The 20768-nt window shown below is 43.8% G+C and overlaps 1 protein-coding gene across 2 annotated transcripts in view; it reads right to left on the bottom strand.

Moving 5' to 3' along the window:
* LOC138528522 (probable tRNA methyltransferase 9B) overlaps positions 1-20768 on the bottom strand; it is a 380721-nt gene that overhangs the window by 180187 nt on the left and 179766 nt on the right. For both annotated transcript variants that reach the window (XM_069640257.1, XM_069640258.1), the window contains exon 2: positions 18780-18911. The gene's annotated coding sequence lies outside the window, so the exon portion shown is untranslated. The remainder of the gene's footprint in view (positions 1-18779; positions 18912-20768) is intronic.

Genomic DNA, 20768 nt, shown 5'->3' with positions numbered 1-20768 from the left:
AACGGAGTCTTGACGAATCAATGACAACATCATGTTTCCAATAAGCTCGGGATTCTGATGTTATATTGGCCAGAGTATATTTCCAACAAGTTGTGGTCGCTTTCTTGCTTTTCGTGGACTTGCATGGTCTTTATTCTCCAGTGCAAAGTCTCAGATACGAAGAAGTAATCTAAAATGGATTTCTGGTTGTCTCTTCTCTAGGTCTTGTTAGCTGGAATATCCCCAGGTGTGTTTCCATTCAGCATATGCATCTTTCGTGCTTCCATCTCTATACACCATTGCTTAGCTGTGGTAGACTCGCTCATGTGCTCTGATGTATTATCTTCTATGCACTTGATATTTAAGTCACCACAGAGTATAATGTTAGACGCATCAACTTGCTCATTGATTTCGTCGAGCAATTGCGTTATGTCAATAAAGCACGTTGGTTTCATTGTTTTATGTTGCCAGTAGATGTTAATATGTATTGAGTCTGTAGCCCTTTGCTCTTCATCTTGTTTGTACATGTGGATCACTTGTATGTACGCGTTTACATTTATATCTTCAGTTATCTTGTATCCTAGTTCTTTCTTGACCAGTGTAATTAATCCAGCCATCGGACTTCCTTTCTCGTTTTTAATGGCTGGGTTAAAACAGATATCATATGCGTCAGAGATTGGAGGATCGGTCATCCAGGTTTCCTGGAGGCATATTATGTCTAGGCCCTGCATCCACTCCTGTTGTAGATGATGTTTGTATCCTCGTGTATTCCATGATCCACATCTAATTGTTGATTTAGCTGGAACGGCCTGGCGTTTAATTTTTTCTATTAGATTTTGTCAATGCAACCGGGATCCAGTTCCAGTTTTCTAGATCATCATCTTTCTCAGGCAGCAGAGATCTTGTATTGCTGTCCTTTCTTTGGTTGTTACATGTGAACGTGATTTGGATTTGTTCTTTCTCTACTTGTATTTCTACTTCTTCCTTGTGTGCAGTTTCACTTGTTATTGAGTTGTCGGTTAAGGTATACGTTCTTGCCATCTTCTCATTGTCTAAATCTTCATAATTTACTTTCACTTTTTCTCTTATCGGGGATGGCATATTTATGTTTGAATTTTTTGTTCTGTTGTTGATTCGGTCTTCCTTGTTGACTTCAAAGATGTCAAATCCTAGCGTGAGTAAGGCTGCCTCACATACTATTCTAGAGTCAAGATGGAGCTTTACTTTATCCTTTTCCAGTTCTTTGAAGAATTCGACACATTTAATGTCTCCGGATTCAATTGTCCTTAGCGCCGGGACGTAGTGAAAGAGTTGTAGGACATTTGTACGGTTCAGCGTTAAACCACCTTTTCCTGTAAATGTCCGTTCTAAACCAAGACAATATTTAAATAGAGGTTTTCGTTCCGGTTCCTGTTTACCATTCTGCCGACTGTTCTTTTTATAAGCATGTTCTGTTTGAGCTCTTTGGGAAGGAGGGATCCACCCTGGGCCATTGGAATTGTTCTTTGAGGCGCATTGGCTAACTGCAACATCTCTGGTTTGAGTCGCAACTTTCTTGTGCATGTATGGACTTATGGATCGACTAGCTCTCTTGGGCTGGTCACTGATGTGCGGCTCTTTACAAGCTAGCTGGTTCCGTTTCTCCTCCATTGTTCGAAACACAGGACTGCTTTCATTTACCTTCTTGCTTTTTTCGATGTTTATTACTGGCACCATCTCACATACACGCGCTTCTGTTGTATCCTGACCTTCCCTTGTGGACGGGACATAGACAGTTTCATTTGTTTTGTCTTTGGCTTCCTGCGTGGCCTCCAGAGCGGGGTTGTCGTACGGTTTGGGTTTATCACCGACTACGATGTCCTCTGAGCTCTTAATTTCGCTTACACCTGCATCTTCATATATCGATAGCTCCATTAAATCGTTTGAGTTTTCCATATCGATAGTTATATTTTTATAGCTTTCCTGTTTTTTGTTTTCTTTCATTCCAATATTGGGATCCTTCACCTTTTCTACTGTATTATCTTCACCTTAATTTATTGTAAAGCTCACAGTTTTTAGGTTTCGTAGAAACTTTGAGCTATTGGTTGTATTTTTTTTCATAACTTGATTTTTGGTCTTTTAATTTGTGCGGTATTTGCACACTTCGATCTTGCAGGTTGTTTAAGTGCATTGAAGATGTCAAACAGTCTGTTCAGGTGGCTTAGTCAGCTTTTCAGGTGTCAGATTTATTGCGTGTTCCTCTGTTATTTCAGGTTTATCCTTTGGGGATGTGGAAGGTTTTTGGTTATCTCTATTAGCTCCATTTTCTGCTCTAGTAGCTAACACAAGTACGTCTTTAAAGGAGAGGCTTATACCCGACTCCTGCGGCTGAATCCTTGTTTGTTGCTGAATTTCATTGGTGGTCGGTGTGTTTCTGTGGCTGGGTCCAGATTATCTCTTGCCACACTTAATGGTTCTTGTATTGTCAGAACCATCGCTTTGGGTTCTGCAGTACTTATTTGTTTGTTCATTGGACTCATAGTAGTTGGTTCCCCATAAAGATGTTCATTTGTTACTTCTTTTTGTGGAACAGTTACATCCGTACTCAGATTGCTGTTTACACACATCTTTTTTGGTATGGGATTAGGTCCTTTGGTACTCTTTTCCTGTTTTAACAGGGAGAGTGCTTCTTTTGCAATTTCAGCCAATAGTTCAGTATTGTTCCGTTTTTGTGTTGCTAGTATGGTTATCATTCCATCAATTTTCTGAGCAAGTTCTTTATAACACTGTGTCATGTGTCATTTCATATTCGATGCTAATTAGCTTAGAATTCATCAAAGCAATCAAAGTAGTTTGATCCTTTATTGTTTCATTTAAGTGCTCATACATTTTCAGGAATGGCGAGATGGTCATTGACATTACGGAGGACAAGGCAGGCAATAATTCTTTTATGTATTTTTTGATTGTGTCCTCCAAATAATCAGATGTGTCTGCACATTCTGCATTCGGTGCTTAGTTTTGTAGTACGTTCTTCTGATTTTGGGGTACTCACGGTCCATTATAGAGGACTCCATACTGGTTTCGTCTGAGGAAGTAACCATTGCGGACTTTGCAGTCTTAGTGTTATTCGACACTTCTTGTTTATCAGTATCATTGATGTTTATTGATTTGTCTGTAAGCGCCTTTTCAGCTGGCTCCATGTCAGTTTGAGCTTGTCTCAACCTTTTTTGTGAGTCGAGAATCTTCGGAGACTCACTGTCCATTGTTCATCTTCGTTTCATTAATCCACTCGGCCATATGGATTTGGTATTTGTCTGAAAGATCCGTTGTCTAGTGCACTCCTCCTCGTTGCTTATGTTTTGATCTGTAATATTGTCATCATGTTGTACACCTGCCTGGGGTTCATCGTCTTTGCACCGATTAGCGTGTGAATTAATATTCTTAGTTATCTCGCTTGTGTTCATCATAGAAAGGTTTGGATTTTGATCTTTTCGTTTTTGGTTGATGCGAGTTAGATCCATTAATATTTTGTTTACTAATTCCAATGATTGTCTTCTTTCTATCTGATCCTTGTGTTGTCCCTGGACTATGAAGGGAGAAATATTTGCTGACGGCTCAGGAATAATTCCAAACGAAGGGTCTGGATCTAAATTGGCAGAGAAAAAGACCTCCGCACCACGTTCATCGGAACATAATTCCTTTGTATCTGTGGTGCTAAGCCGTTCTCCAGTATGCATATTGTCCAGAGAGCCAGCAGTCCATTTTTTATTTCTTGCATCATGGCCAAGTTTAGTCCTTTTTTCGTTTCGTATTCCTGGCGATGGCTCCTCCCCTCCAGGCATGCCTCGAGGAGACACGCAGACCCGAGGGACACTCCATCCGGCATCCGACAGTCCGTGCACGCCCACACCCGCGCCCGCTGCCAACCAGCCGGGGGCGGGAGGCGAGGCGGCCGGCATCGCAACAGCGTCCACGGACGCCAACAAACAAGGAGAGCCCGCGGACTCTCACGTCCGGGCAGCAGGAGCTGCCTCACCAGCCTCGGCAGCCGCATCAGCTGGTTGTACCAGGAACGAAGGGGCCGCGGCCGCGAAACACACACAAGCGGCTCCCACAACACCCACCAGCCCGGCGGCGACCGCGGGAGCCCAGCACTCCTCCACGCAGCCACCGCCAGCCAAGTCGGCAGTCCCCAGCTCGTCCGCACGTGAGCATGTAAGTTTAGCTTTCGTTTTTCCACATAGCGATGAATTGGCCACAATTAAGACTGGACTGCTCATTTTAGCAGTCATTGCAGGCTGCTGCATTTCATGTATTGCGTGTAGGTTCACTAAATCCACTGATTCAGCTATTTCACAGTCTGCAAGTTCGCAGACCGCCTGTTCACGATTGTTACAGTTGTTACATCCTTCCATGTGGCAGTGCTCACACACCTGTATGTTTAAGTCAACCACAACACCATCACCATCACCGTGGGCTTGATCCGGTGCCTCCAAACATGGCAATCTAGTAGTGGCAAAGGTCATCAATTTAGGTGATATTTGGTTACTCACTTGTAGCTTGGAGACCATTAGGGGCGCCGAGAGGGAGCCCTTTCCCTCTAGTCCAAGGGCTCCCTTGCGCAGTTGAAGCCTGGTGAGGGGGTGAGGTCCAGCGAGCGGGCCAGTATGGGTATCTGGAGATTTGCCTCTGGACCACCTCACACTAGGTTTAATGGGCTGTTGTGTGGTTCCGGGTCCCATTTCCCACAGAACTCCACAGACTCCAAGAGACTCTGCAGACTCCGCGGCTGCTCCGCAGTGAGTCTAGGTATTTGTAGAATAGTTCCGCCTTCAGCAAGGAAAGAGAAGAGCCACTGGTCACTCCAAGAGACTCTGCAGACTCTGCGGCTGCTCCGCGGTGAGTCTAGGTATTTGTAGAATAGTTACGCCTTCAGCAAGGAAAGAGAAGAGCCACTGGTCACTGGTCACTCCAAGAGACTCTGCAGACTCCGACTTACACATATAATCACTGAGTGAGTGTAGGAAACCAGTCCTGCTGCCACAAAATGGAAACAAACCAGCACTAACCGGCTGGTCACATTAAGCACTTCTCATGCACCCCCCAACCCCCTCCCTGATTGCCGCCAAGGCATTCCATATGGTACATTTTCCAGACCCTTCGGCCGCCGCACTGTCCTCTGATACACCATGGCGGCTTTGACAAAAAATGTTGACGTACGCCACGCTTCCTTCCAGCCAATCACCAGCTGTGTCCAAACTTCTCAAACAGCACGCTGTACAGCGAGCCAATGACACTTCTGTCCGCCAAGCACACTTGGAAATGGGTATAAAGTATGAATAAACCGGAAGGAGACTGCGCCCAATTATCAAAGAGGTTTCTTTATTTTTAAAGTGCCCTTTAAGTGATGACGCTTGTTTCAGTCTCCCTGAGACCTTTTTCAAATCAGGGCTTGGGTTCCTCTAGTGTCCCTATTACATTTGGAATTAATCCTCCACAATAAACGGGTTAGGTCCCTCGGATCTAACCCGTTTATTGTGGAGGATTAATTCCAAATGTAATAGGGGCACTAGAGGTCCCGAAAGCGTGCTTTTGTTAATTTGGTGTAAATCCGTCCAGTCGTTTTTTTTAAATGACCAAAACATAAGGCAAAACAATTAGTGATATCTATGTCTGCTCGGCGGACACACTTCCCTGTTCGCTCCACGGACAGGACACGGATTGGCTAATAGACTTGCGTCATGTCCGCGGACACACGTGTTCACTAATTGGTTGGCGTGAAGCGTGAGGCGCGTCAGATTTTTTGAAACGCCCACCATCTTGGATTCACGGACATCGGCTGGTGTCAGTGGACATCGCGGTAAAAACATATTAAAGAACACAACATTGCACTTGTCAAATTTATGAAATAATCTCTGGGAAGGTGAGGGGTGATGAGGATGGGATGGAATAGGACTACAAGAAGCAAAAGTCTGCAAGCAGTCTGGATGTTCGCGAACAGTCCTGTGCAAGTTCGCGGACACCTCTGCATTACTGGTTTGGTGAAAAGCAGTTCTTGGGTGGCTTATAACTGGCGCCACTTAATGGAACTGCATGTAATTTTGCAATTATATTCCTGACCTGATCCCGAATGAGTTTGCAAAGTTTGGTGGGATTCTGTCAAGAGGGGGCAAAATTATAGGGGGGGGTCCCAAAATAATGTAAAGGCTTATAGATGTGGTGCCATTTGACAAATCTAGACAAAGGTTTGCAAAAAGGTTATAGATCTAGATATAAATGTTTTCGTAAAGTCTGAATGGATTTTGTCAAGTGGGGGCTAGGTTATATGACGATTGTATGTGCATCATTTTACACATTTGAAAAAAATAAAACATGGGTGGATTTCCAGCAAATTTGTGTAAGGAGCATTGAGAAGGACGTGAAAGCATGGTTTTGCAAATGTGCCCATGTTTTATTTTTGGACAAGTGTCATAATGTAGGTACAAAAAAATAGTGATATACCTTTGGTGACTGAGGTGTAGCATGTGGCCAGGTGCAGTGGCCAGATTGTCCGGGTCATGGAAAAGGTCATGATCCGGACAATCTGGCTACTGGCCATGACCACGAGGGACAAAACATGGGGTTAAAGTGGCCATGTCCACCTGGGTCTGGCTTTGTGGTAAAAGTTATTCGAAATTGGGATAGATTTGAAAAGGAAGAAAAATGTGCTTGTGGTAACACGGTCAGAGTTCTCCTTCTGCAGGCTGCGATGGAAAGCGAAGAGGGGCACTGTATGGAACCCCGCCTTCCCTTTCCATGGTGGCCATCTTGGAAAAGGATTTTCCTTCCTACACTGGGACAAAAATCCTTTTTTTTTTTTAGCACCCTGGGTTCCCGCTTTAGGAACCTAGGGTGGTAATGGCCTTCATCCCTCATTATAGGGGCTGGAATGGGGTGATAATGGTCCAGAGACCTTGTTATCCCCCCTCGGTCCGCTTGGGCTGATAACTTGGGTTGCCAGGCCGGTATCCACCGTTCCATCCCTGGAACGGAGGATAAACGCCACAATATTGCCATTAGCTTAACACAAAATGCAAATGGAAATTTTGGAAAATCTTAGAGTCTCTGTACTTTACTGAGAAATATAAAGTAGATGGAGTTCTATTTTTTAACTGTGAAAGGTGGTTCCTAAACGAACATTTCTTTTATTGTTTTTGGATGCATTTTATTTTTGGCAGGAGAGCTTAGAACGAAAGGTGGGGAGGGAAATGAGGGAAGAGGCACCAAACACTAATATGGAGGGGCAGGTGGACATGGGAAAATGCTGCGCGTGTGTTATTTCTAAGGTAGGGGACAGTGTTTCTCATGCTCCTTGATTACAGCAGTGGTGGGGTCTCTTGAGGAGGAGGAGGGATGGCATTAGCCGATTCCATTTTAAGATAAATAGTAGTTTTGCTGAAAGTTTGTACTGTGTACTACATTGTTAATGGATGAGTAGTTATAGGTGTTGGAGCTGTGCAAGGGAAATTTTGATCAGTAGAAAATGCAGTTTCGAACTGACCGCGAAGCACAGATCTTATCGTGAAGTGCGGACGGGTTCTCGGACAAGTCATCATGCCGCACGCTAGCATATGGTCATGTGGCACTGTCCGGAAGGTCCGCAATGAAGTCAGATGTTAGAGATGTCTCGGCACAAAGTGAACCAGCCGAACCCAAGAGAAGGTACCCGGTGGTTCAGGAAATGGGGAGCAACTGGGACTGAAGGAACTCCATGAAACAAGTTGATGATGGGAACGGATGATGGGAACTTGAGAAAGCCAAAATATGTGTCTTCAGAGACACCAAGAGAGTTGTTGAATAGAACGGTTGACGTCAGTGCTCTATTAAAGACATTTGGCCTCATAAGTTTGGCGGAATGGGTTAACGGGTGCCGCTAAGGGATAAGGACCCGTTAAACCCATTCCGCCTGATTACCGGGTCCCCTCGCGGGACCCGGTAAGGATGCCTGGTAAAACCAGGTGTCGTTACCGGATCCCGCGAGGGGACCAGGGAGCTAACAACGGGCCGGTTGTAATCGGCCCGTTAGCTCCATGCACCCATTCCCATTGAGCCCTATGGGGGCTCGAATGGGAATGGGGAAGGTCCGGGCCCGGGTTCCCTGAGGGAGGAATTCCCGGGCCCTCCAAACTCGGAATGGCCTGGTATTTCCCCATTCAGGGAACCCGGACCCGGGCCCGGTTTTGGAGGCAGCCTTCGTAATGAGGCCCATTGAGAAGCTAATTGAAATGAGTGTTAATGCCGATTATGTGAGCCTGAGAAACCCGATGTATAAGCCTTTGGAGAGGCCATAAGAGGAGTTGTGTCATTCGACTAAAAAGGGTCGAGAATGATCAGAAAGTGTCAAACTTAAATAGTCTAGAGTTAAAGCGAGGAGAAGACCAAAAGATCATCACCCAAGGGAGTGTAAGAATGGTACAGGAATGTTGCATAACCTCACAGTGAACAACTCCATAAACCTATATCAAGAGCTACAGATTTGTATAAGAGACAATCAAGGAAACTTGAGAAACCTACTGTACTGACCTTTGACCACTATTTGGAACTCCAAGAACTTTGTTTTTATCATGGAACAACCCTGCGAAGAAGCCAGTCCGGCTAAAGGGAATTTGCCAGAAGCAGAAAATTCTGGTGTTATTTAGGTATTCATGCACAAAAAAGGTCTGGGAGCTCCTCTACCAAGAACAAACATGGCCAAAACACCTGTTCTATGGGAAGGTGCCCACTCAGGAGAGTCTACAACCACATTTAGCTCACTGTAGCTTTCACAGAAGGTAAATTGCCATTTGCATATCAGTCTTTGTCCCATCCACAAGGGCAATCCAGCTCCGAAATGCTAGGCAATTCTCCTCTGAACAAGAGTGCCAACAGTAACTCCATACACGTGTTTCGGCCTAGTCGAGCTCTCTGTTGACTCTAATGGGCCTCAAATCAGGAGGGTAAGGGAACCAACTCTCCTGGCAAACTCAGACTGGGAGCCCCAGTTTTCCTTTGGCTGGCTATCTCCCGCTCTGTAGACTCAAAGGGGCCTCACCGCAGCCGAGTAAGGGAATGAGCTTTCCTGCCAGCCTGGAGAACTCGGTAGACTGAGCTCCAGCTTTCCTCCTCAGCCTGTTGCCTCGCTCTCCCTCTGCTGGACCAGTCTAACCTGGGGATCTGTGCAGGTTCAGCAGACTGTGAGCCTTAGTTCTCCTGGTCAGCTGGCCAGCTCCTTCTGCTGGGCCAGTCTTTTCTCCTTGCCTCGGTCAGGGATTCTACTGCCTCCAAGTAAGCATCCAGTCTTCCCTCTTCTGGCTTCAATACTTTCACATGGTTTGCCCAGGGAAGGCTCCTCTCACTTCCTGAGTCTCTCCTTACTTTTTACTTTATTGGCTCTGGTCAATAGGGTTTCGGGCAAGACTAGACTACTGATGGTGGTTCTCATTTAGTGTGATCATCGCTGCTCCTTGCCTCTTTCTCGTCTCACTAGACTAGTGGTTCCCATTAGGAGCCATCATCATTTCTCTCCCTCGTCACAGTACTGAGAAAGTGATCTTCACCGAGGTGACCCATCCTTCCTCGTTCCAGTACATTTTAGGGGAATGGTTAGAGGAGTCAAGTGTATGAGTCTCTTAGGGAAGGGATTGTACTTAGGGTTATAGGATGGTGGTTTAAGGTCCTTTGAATCACGGGAAAACTGAGTTCCATCTAGAGAGTCCACTTTACTCCCATTAGGATTGTCTCCCGCCACATGGTCCTCCCTCGGGCAGCCACCCCCAGGGTCAGGATCAGATAGTGGCTGCCCTTCCCAGGCCATATAGGGAGCGACTACCAGGGCAAATAGTGGTGATTCATCACAAATAATATAATGAAAAACAACCATTTTAAGTAGTCCTAAATGCGAGCTAATTTTACACACTCCGAGCCATAAATGGCAAAATGTTAAACTGTGGTTAGCTGCACGTTCTACGTGCAATACTTTTTCTGTGTCATGTGACAATAATAAATTAGACTAAATTTGTAGAACATGCACCTACCATACTGAAAAATGTTGCTCAGTTTAATGTAATTTAATTCTAGCAGTAAACAATGTTGACAGTACACTTTAGCCTGTTCATGGAAAAAGAATCTCAGCAAACAAGTAGAAAAATATGTTTATATAGTGTAGATAGTTGAGGATGTTCCTTGCTTTGTGGCCTAATCAATGCACAATTTATGTTCACATAGTGTAGATAGTTGAGGATGGTCCTTTATTTGTGGCATAATCAATGCACAATTTATGTTTACATAGCGACCCACAACCTTAATTGATAACATATTTCTATTAGCAAATGTATTCAAGTAAGCGTAAAGACTCAAAGAATGAGATCAGCGATCATGCCATATTATATTTTCAATGGCATGTTGCGGTACATTCTGGAGCGAGGATAGTAGGGTCACTACAAACGTATGGATCTAAAGGCAGCATCAGATGGTCAGTTAAACAAATTTGACCAATGCAGAAGTATGCAACACTTGTTTGCAATGAGGCGATTCGTGGAAAGATGACAAAGCAGATCGACAGACCCTCACTTTTTCTCTGAAGTGATTAGAAATGACAAAGCAGATAAAGCTGTAAACTCATAACCTAGCACCAACAATAGGAGAAAAGGCTGTAAAACAGGAAATTGCATATCAACATAACTAGTTCATAAATGTTTAAGGGCACTGCATCATGACTTGTTTAACCTTGCCACAAATCGATAGACGTAGAAAGAACATTATACAGGGTTTTACAAATTGGATAAAATGATCAACAGACGAAAATTCTACAGTATTGTAGCAAAAAAGGACCATGAAGGTTTGGAATTTGATTAACATTTATGTCAGAGGCACTTCAGCTTAATATTAATGAACATGTTTGGATGCAATTTATTAAGAGTTTTTATAGCGAAAATATACCCTTGCCAAATGCGGGTACGGAGTAGGCACAATCCTGGTAGGGGGACTTTGGATGTGTGCGCTTGTTTCTGATGGCCTATCAAAATATAGGATTATTCACTTACACTGGCAGACTTCTTTGGGGGGGAAATTAGTCAGCTTCCCACAACATGGACAAAAACAAACCAAATTTCCAGCTCAAAAAAATAACACCTCAACATCCACACAGTTACGATTTAAAAGGCTCATTCAATGTTTTGAGTGAAATTTTTGCGGGAATGATCTTGAAGGATTTATCAGAATGGGCTGGAAAGAATTTAATAATTCACAACTTCAGTATAGTTTTAGCAGAGGTCCCAATGTGCAAGGATGGCATGTTACTATCACAAGGCAAAGGCTGTCAAAAAGGTACACCACCACAGTATGCTCATGCTGCATTTATTGACTTCTCGGTGGCCTTTGGTAGACTCAAACGAGCAAAACCATGGGTCAAAATTGAGGAGCTGGGGATTGGTGCTGGGTTATTAAATTTGTGCTATTTCATTCACATCCAGAGGACCGAATAAAGCTGGATATTATGGGGCATTTCTATAGCAATATCTGTAGAAGCCAGGGTCTTAATCAAGGCTCTTTTCTAGCGGGTTGACTCTAATTTATACTTGGCAGATATGGGCAAAACATTCTGATGTCTTGAATAACAAAGAATGTTTTACCAAAGATCCACAATACTCCTGTGGACTGGCTGGTGTGTGCAGACATCGGAATATTTGGCATGGGGTAACAAATGTCAAGTAGAAACTTACTAACCAGGCATAAAAGTCACCCCCCTTTGATTATCCAAATAGCACTCTATTTCTTACTCATCAAGAGTCAATTATCATTAGCCAATGGCTAGTGGCGAGTGCACATTTCTAGGCCTTAATGGGTTTACAACGCAGTCTCCAGACAATGCATAATTATGTGCTAGCTACAAATTTAGAAAATCTTGACCAGGATCATGCGTTTCATCATAAGGAAATGTTCAACAAACTTCAAATTGTATTTGGGAGGTACTTTGTTGGAAGCAGTGAAAGAAGTTATTTTGGGTTGTTCAAAACAAATAAATACATAATGAATGAAACAATGAGGTTGCATGAAAGAAAATTGCTCCATTTGTTGCTAGCCGCCTACACTTCAACAGGCAGCATGGAGGCTATCAAGTTCCTTTCAGGTTAGTTTATTGTCATAAAGTGACACATGTTATTGTATGGTGTCTAGTTTGAAAAATATCTGTGGCTCATTGGCTACAGTTTATGGACGGAAAAACATTTGACATCTTCCTAGTTCTCGCCCTACGGTGTCTATATTGGCTGGTATCATTCTAGTGTCCCTACATGTATTATCCTTAATCAGGAAAGTCAGTGTAATGTCTAAGGTATTGGAAGATCGACCAGGAGCAATCATTCACATACTTGAAATGGAAATTGTGACACAGAGGGAGAGATTAGTTTATCGAAAGATTTGTAGTTCAAGGCCAGCAGTTTTTCTAAGATAGAATATAAAAGTGATACCTCTCTGATTCGGAGAATTGGATGCTTCTGGTAGGTGAAGAGAACTGCTTATTAATGGCAAATCTGAAGTATTAAATATGAAATTAACCCTTGTTGAATGTATGAAGGTAGCCCCTAATGATCTGGAATCTCTTAAACATATCACATTTACAGACAAAAAAAACGCCAAGCATTCATGCTTCTATGATCTTATGATTTAATGGTTAGGATCGTTTTAATAGACTGGGAGCAAAGAGCGGCATTCCTAAAGAAGAAAAGGACATGAAGTCTGTGCAGAAAATCCCCTTATGGTTGAAAGTTTGAAACACCTATGCTGAATCTCAAACATTCTTTGTTAAAAAGGAAATTGTTTTTCAGCAGGGTTGCGAGTGACTAGGAACTAAACTAAATCCTTCTGGTACAGGCTATTGTGGGGGAAACCAGCTCACCCTGATCTTGGCTGCTATCGTTTACTGGGAAAGTGTAATATTTCAGGATGAAATGAGTTAATTATGTGCATGGGCAACACACGTAAAATGTATCTTTCAAACTATAAATCAGAATACATCAATCAGTAGATTATAACAAATACAGTATTCGATCTTAAAAAATAGTTTATAGTTTGGCTTTATAATGTATTTAATAAGCCATGGTTCTATATTCTGAATGAAAGATTTGAGGTAAACCAGAAAATACTTTATGCTGAGAGAAAAATGAATACAGATATAATCTAGAACTAGAAGGCATCACAAGTGTGACAAAACGACTACTGCCCTGCAGGAGTACAAAAATGAACAGTAGTTTCTAAACTCTGGCGAAACCGGACAGGGTGTGGGGGACCACCCATTGCTACTAGGAGATGAGTCCGCTCAGCTTAACACTCCGTAGGGCACAGGACATGCAGGATCCCACCCGGGGAGCCCCACTTTAGAGGACAGTAGGTCCCTAAAACGGGACAACAGTTATACTCCCTATACCCAGGATTTCAATGCTACCTTTGTTGGGTACATGGGAGTTAAAATATTGACTGGAAAAAAACATGCAAGCATGGCTGGTGTGGATTCTGACCCACTGTGTGCCCAGGGCCAGCTGGGACGGAGCAAGCAGTAGGAATTCCCATCTTGACAGGGAGATGAAGAGCCAATCAATAGTAGGATCTAGAGAGAGAAATCCGCAGAGCTGTTCAGAAGCAGAGCCATCCCCTTGGGAGAAGGGGCAGGAAGAGTAGCGCTAATGCCAAGCGTGGTGGGCCAGACCCAGTCCGAGCTTGGAGGAAACTGACAAGCTTGCCAGGAGGAGAAAGAAAACACCAATCGGGAATTCCCGTCCGGACCAATGTGGAACTCAAGCCAGGTAGCCACAGGCAGACCAAGGCATGTGAGCCACAGAGTCATGAGAAGCCAGAGAGGTGTAGAGGAGCAGCTGCATGCCTCTGCAGGAAATCCCCCCCCTACCTCTTATATGTTGGAGGCCTGAGATTGTGCCATGTTTGACACCAGGAGGTGTGCCAATACCGCAGCGACTATTCGAAAGAAGGTATCCACTGAGAAAACCCTATCAAATGTATCCCGAAGAGACGAACACCTCAGGGAGGAACCCCCTGAAGGAATATGAAAAGGAGCAGAAGGAGAACCTAGTGACATCACAAGAGACGAGCATGACACCCTGAGAGTACTAGCTGAGGAGAATGCATGGATCTTACAGAAACTTATGAAGAAGTTAAAAATCAAGTAAATATATGTATGCAGAAAGAAGATTGCGCGTGTACGAAGTGCTGCAGAAAATCAACCGTTCAGTAATTGTACAGACGCTGAAACGCAAGTAGACCAAGTCATCATAGAAGCTGGCTATAGATAGTAAATAGACTGTAGGCAAAGTCGCCATTGTATAGGAGCTGGACATCAGTGTTGTGAGTTAAGTAAGCCTGGACCCATGGAGACGAAAGGCTGAGAATTGTGTCGCAGCAAGAATAAGCAGAGATTGTGGCAGCACCTGGCGAGGCTGTCTGGCCTAGTATCAAAACTGAAGCAAACAAGGTCAGTTATCTATTTTTGAAAGCAGTGAACTTGCAAAGGATGATTCATCCCTTATTACGGTGCAAAGGAGAGTGCCAAGTTTTATTCATAGAAGATATTTAAAATGCAGCAAAATGGACCAAATTGTGGTCTCCCGTCATGTGAGCCAAGGTTGGAAATAGAATTGAGACTGGAGTCCTAGAACAACGATAGTGAGTGCCTGCACTCCCATATATTCCCACAGACAATGATACTTTACAAGGCCAAGTTCAAATACAATCTTCATGGCAGAAGGCATGGTGGTGAGAGATGATGGGCTAATTGGGTGGGGAGGTAAAGTCAAGTCCAGCTCCTGGGACGTGCGTCTGAGTTTACATGCTGCTAAGTGAAATTAATGTTCCAGACATGGCACAAGCGTGCCAACCAATTGTAGAGGGCCATATAACGAAGGACCTTATAGTTTGAAGACCATTCAAACTATGTCAGAGATTACATGTTTTAGAGGTAGGCATACGTTGTTCACCCGACACTAGGATTGTGATTGGCTGCCCTACTACCTATAGAAAGTATGTTCCCCTTGAACCAATCATAAATAGCTTGTAAGTTTTTCTTATTTGTCACGTAGTATAAAGTCTATGTTTAATGAGCAAATCGTTGAGAGCTGAGCGAACGTCCGTTGTAACCTCCCTGTTTTAGAACACTTAATAAAACGGACTCTTTGCTATCTTGCCGAGTTTGTTTGATTATTTGGACTCAGGTTATTCTGCAACCTCATCCATTGCATGCACGTTACTAAAGGGCCATAAGCTCAGATGCACAAGCTCTGCACATGGCAGAGAACACTGAAAATGCAGAGGAACTGGCAATGCCAACAACAAACTTTCCGGTATACCAGAGGAGCATCGCAACAAAGCTAAACAGGCATGCAGCAGCTACGGGGGATGAGGGAGGAAAGAGCCAAAACGTAACCAAAGGCGGGGTGCACAAAACCATACCCCAGGTGCTATAAGAGTAATCATAGCAGGAGCCCAAGTTGGGCTTCCAGACCAAATACCCCCAAGCTGAGGTGCATGAACCCACACCCCAGGGTGGGGTGAGAGCAACTATACCCCTAGGTGGGGAGAGAGAAGCTAGAGCTCAAGGTGGGCTGCGACACCATGCCCCAAGGTGGGGTGCACATAACATAACCCATCCCAGGATGGGCCAAGAGTCATTGTATCCCAAAGTGAAGTGTAGAAAGCAGGACCGCATGGCGGGGGGTGAAAACCCAAACTCCAAAAAGGTGGACTGAGGAAAACCAGACCTATTGGTAGGTGAGAGACAATACCCGAAGCGGGGTGAGGAAACCCAAGGCCACCTCAAATTCAAGACCAGCCTCCCGAGAGAAAACCTTGAGCTTGCCTGGTAAAGGATACTAGGGGTATTCTCCTTGTTGAGGGGGTGAGGGGGCGGGAGGAGAGAGGACACAGACCAGATATTCCCAATGGGGAATAAACATAAAGAGGCACACTTGTGCAGACAATATACAAGAAAGACTGACTGGAAAAAGACAGTAAAGCTTAGTTTCTAGGGCAAGGGCATGTATATGGGATATGTCACCCACAATCGTATTTCTGATGCTTGCATCTGCTTAGATTCACATGCTATGCATAGGCCGAAATCTAGTGGTAGCCGCAGAGTATTACATTTTTTGTTTTCAAAACTCAAAAAAGGACAACAGTTAACATTTTAACAAACAGAATGAGCACAGTTCATTGCGGTCACCTTCACCTTCCAGTATCGCCAATATTCGGACTAATTTCAAGTTACTTCTTCCCACCCCCACTTCTCTTCACACAGGGCACAGCCCCCCTCACAAGCCAAAACTGAAAGTAGGTGCTGTAATTATGCTACTATGCAATCTTATGCCATCACAGGGACTCTGCAATGGAAGAAGGTTGACAATTACGCCTCTACAAAGGCACATCATAGAGGCCCATGTAATTAATGGAACTTGAAACACTGCACAAACCTCTCATTCCCTCTGATACAAATATTTCTTTCAAATTCAAAAGAAGACAGTTACCTATACGTTTTGCCTTTTCAATGACCATTAATAAGTCACAGGGCCCTACGCCCCCTTCATGGAAGCAATCATTGGCAATTCCGATATTTAAGAAGGGGGACAGAAGGGACCCTATGAATTAACGACCGATATTAACCTGTAAGATATGCCAGAACAGTATGTTACGCCAGGAATGGCTAGTTGAGAGAAACACACCTGGGAAACCATCCACTATTCTACTTCAAGGACCAAGGTCCCAAGTGCATCTTATGTTGACTTTTGACTTATTTCTTTCGAATAGTGATAGGGACAGAGTATAGGTTAGGACCGGTTTGGACAGAGGACTTGCTTGGTTTTTGTATCTACATCCTGACTAGCACCCTTTTGGGCCGGTTTTCTTTTCTTTAGACAAGATTCTTAGATGCAGGGATAGTTCACGTTCTTTTTGTAATAAATAAAGGAAGTCCCTCATAAGGCCTCCTCGTCAGTCTCGTATTTCTGACCTACTACAACTCCTACTGAGCCCGCACACACTACGAGAACGGTAGGGATCTCAATCATAAAGGTGAAACAGACAATAAGCGTATTATACCTCCTTCGTCACTTAGGGTACCATGAGTCAAGGGATACCAACAGGGTGTGAGCCAGTATGGAAGCATCCAAAACATTAGTACTGTAAATACCAAAATAAAAGAAATGTCCAGAAGGTTCTACAGAAATAGGATTTTAAATTAAAAGGACAGACAACATTAAAAACACTTACAACCCAGCCCTGTAATGAGATACATAGAAAATGTGGAATTTCAGAGAAAGTGGCAGAGTCAGTATTGAAGGACAAGGGTCTGTAAGGACACTTGCAGGGCTGCCGCTTCAGCAGGCAGCGTCCTGGAAACCAGTGTCCAGCAGCAGTCAAGCTTGCCTGCAGCAGGTAATTTCAAATGTTCGCCAAAGATAGTTAAGGAGAGCGCTCTATCCTCATTTTGCTGGCCCTTTAAAATGGATGACCATCCCAAAGTTCCAGTAAAATCTTGAAGTAAGTCCAAGATGATTCTCCCCCTTATATAATCACTTTGCCACAGCATATTGGTCCATTCCATGCCTTCTGTAATGGGTCAACTCTTGCCGTCATTACAAGGTTTATTTATGGTGTTGTCTGCTCCCAGAGTGCCTTGTCTGCAGGAAGGTAAGCGAGGGGAAGGGGGGCATCTCAGGAAGAAAGTGGGGGCTGGCTAATCCAAGACAGTTGGCCCATTTTCTCATGTACATGGCCTCTCCCAGCAACACAGCCCCCCATCCCATCTGCCTCAGATCAAAAGGAATCCAGCAATTATCTCCTTGGTTTGACTGCCCCAAAATGGTTCAGAGGCTCATCTGCTCAATGTCCCAGATTCCACCCCATTCCTAGAGGATCTTCGTCCTGTTTTTCTGGGAAGGGGAAATGCCTTCCCAGCAGAGTACAAAGGCATCCAGGGTAGGCCCACCATTTGTTGTGGGTCAATCTCCATGGCCAGAAGTGATACACAAATGGCTCAGCAGCTGCAGGATTCACCATCTATGGAGACCAGCGCACTACCAGAAGCCACAACGTTGCCAGGATGGAAATAAAGAACTGCAAGCTGAGGCAAAACCGGAAACGGATATTTCCCTTCTTTGCAACCTGTCTTTAGAACCAGTCACCAAAGCAGATAAGACTTGCCCCACCTACGCTTCTGGAAGGACATGCAGGCCAATAAGGCTTCAAAAGAAATGTAGATTATCAATGATTGCTCCACTTTCTCTCCCTCAGACCTTCCCCTCCTCCCCTGCTTCCACTACGACCCCTGCAACAAACTTTAAGTGCTTTATAATCCCATACATACATGTCACAGGAGAAACCAAGTGACTAATATGACCTCAGAAGCTAGATTACCCTTACAATTTCTGGAGCCTGCAACCCAAGAGCCACGTGAGTATTCAACAGCCTGCATACACCTCACTGTCACTTTAGAGTGCTTCTGCTAAGCACATCGGGTGCATAGCGAAGTTCTGGGCGGGTTTAAAAGCAGCTCAAACACATTGCTGGAACTCGTGTACGACAGTGTCAGATGCATTATTAGTTCAAATGTTGTCAGCTAACAACACCAGTTAATGTTTGTCTAGTGCAAAGGAGGCCAATAAAGTTCAACAAAAAAAATCCACAATTAGATCGATTCATCTGAACCAAGAGTCAGAGGACGTGAGACAGCTCTCATTCACTCTAGGTTCTAGTCATGTTAGTCAGGTAATAGTTAGCACCTACCACAGTTACTGTGTACTTACCTCAACATCCCAAAGCATTCACCCTTTGAATGGGTCCTCTGGATCAGCCAGACACAAAGGTTTCAAATTGGTCTTCCTCCATTCAGACCAATATCACCCACTTGTCCTTGTTGTATATGGAGTAGCAGCTCTCTGGAAAAAGGGTACAGTGGTCCATCAATAGCAAGGTACACATTTCAAGCAAGAGAAAGAACATTAAACATTAACCTTTGATTTCTTTGCTTACATTTGTAAACCAACACCAGACAGTTAAAAATAAAAAGTCCACTTCACTGATGAGGCCCAACAAGGTTGAAACACGTGTATGGGGTTGCTGGTGGTAGGTACTCTTGTTCAGAAGGGAATTGCCATAGCATTTTGGCGCCGACTGCCCATTTGAGGGGGACAAAGACTGATATGCAAATGGATATTTCCCCATCTGTGAAAGGAAATGAGCTAAAGTGTGGCTGCGGACAGGTCAATGGGCCTTGTTCGTTCTCGCAGTGGGTCGCCTATGGACTATTTTTTAACACCAGACAGTAGTATGGGGCAAGTTTAAAAAAAGTGGGCAGCATTACAGCTTGCACGTGAAAATCCACACACAAAATAGCCCATGACAGCCCTCAAACCCAATAATCAACCCCTTAAGTGCCAAGGACGAGTATCCTCGTCCTTTTTGCATAGACTTGCAGAATAGCCTGGCACTTAGGCTCAGACAGAAAATGCAAACATGTTGACACGGGTAGGGAAAGGGGTTTGTTCCTGAAACAGTCTAGGCGGGTGTTCAGTTTCATTTTGCTCACTTAATGGAAGATGTGGTCGAGTTACGAGGAAAGTAGTCTTAGACATGAGCTGGGTTGACAAGATGTAGGTGAACACATGCTCACTGAAAAGCACATTCAAACATAATGTATGATCTACCTAGACATCTGGACTGATCAGCCTTCTGCCACATGCACCAAACCTTTAATAGGCGTTGTATACAATTTGAGCAACAAGAAGGGAACTCCACACATAATGGAAGGACAAAAACACTCTGATTTTCTCTCACGATAAACAGCTAATCATTGCGCTACTCTGGCATCTGGAATAGTATGATCATTAAACAATCCTTTTTTTCACCTCAGTAAGACCCAACGAGAAATATAAGGCCTTGGAACGCTGCAGTAATATCCTGGATGCATACCCTCTTCCAGGGAATTGGTTGTAGGAAAACAGATGCAGACAACGCAATCAATTAATGGCTTAATTTCTGTTTTGACAAACTAGTACCTGCCCAAAACATTAAACGTTTCGCAAAGAAACAGAATGACAAATGACTTCCATAACATATTTGGTCATTAAAGAGAAAAAGAAAGCTGAAAGAACATGGAGAATAAATTATTAAGAAACAAATCACCTCATGTATCTTACTCAAAATTCAATGTATAAGAAGATTACTAGGCACAAACAATGTAGTTACTATAATAGCCAACTGGCCCAAGCAAATAACTCGCAAACAAAATATTTACAATGATCCAGGTGCCAATTTAATTGCTTTTCAAACGATGATAAAACTTGTTGATGTTGATTTACTCACTAAAAAAACCCATCTACAATGGAATTTAAACTTGAAGGGCTACCTCAATAACCACAAGCAAACACAGCATGAAACTAGGAGCTTCCAGTCGCTCATAATTTCTCTCATAGAAAGACATTACTAAATTGTTGAGAGCCTGCCAAACGTTTGGTTCACGCATAGATGCAGGCCTGCTGACAAAACTATAAAGAACTAGCAATGTTTCAACCCTTAGTTACTATGTTACACAGTTTTATTAGTCACTACAGTCTAGCGATTGGTCTGTGCTTGCTCGGGTTCCAACTTGATGACACATTCTTAATTTACCATTGGTCGCAAAACCGACGGAAAGAGTGGTTATTGCTTAATTGTGGGAATTTGTACAGTGCAACAACTTCTTAGCTACAAGACCGACATGGTTTAGGCGTGCATACGTCACAGAATTATGCCCC

This window comes from Ambystoma mexicanum, chromosome 7q, assembly GCF_040938575.1.
Source record: "Ambystoma mexicanum isolate Mex_15411 chromosome 7q, UKY_AmexF1_1, whole genome shotgun sequence".
Taxonomy (NCBI): domain Eukaryota; kingdom Metazoa; phylum Chordata; class Amphibia; order Caudata; family Ambystomatidae; genus Ambystoma; species Ambystoma mexicanum.
The sequence above is the reverse complement of the archived record's forward strand: the minus strand, read 5'-3'. Positions and strand labels throughout refer to the sequence as shown.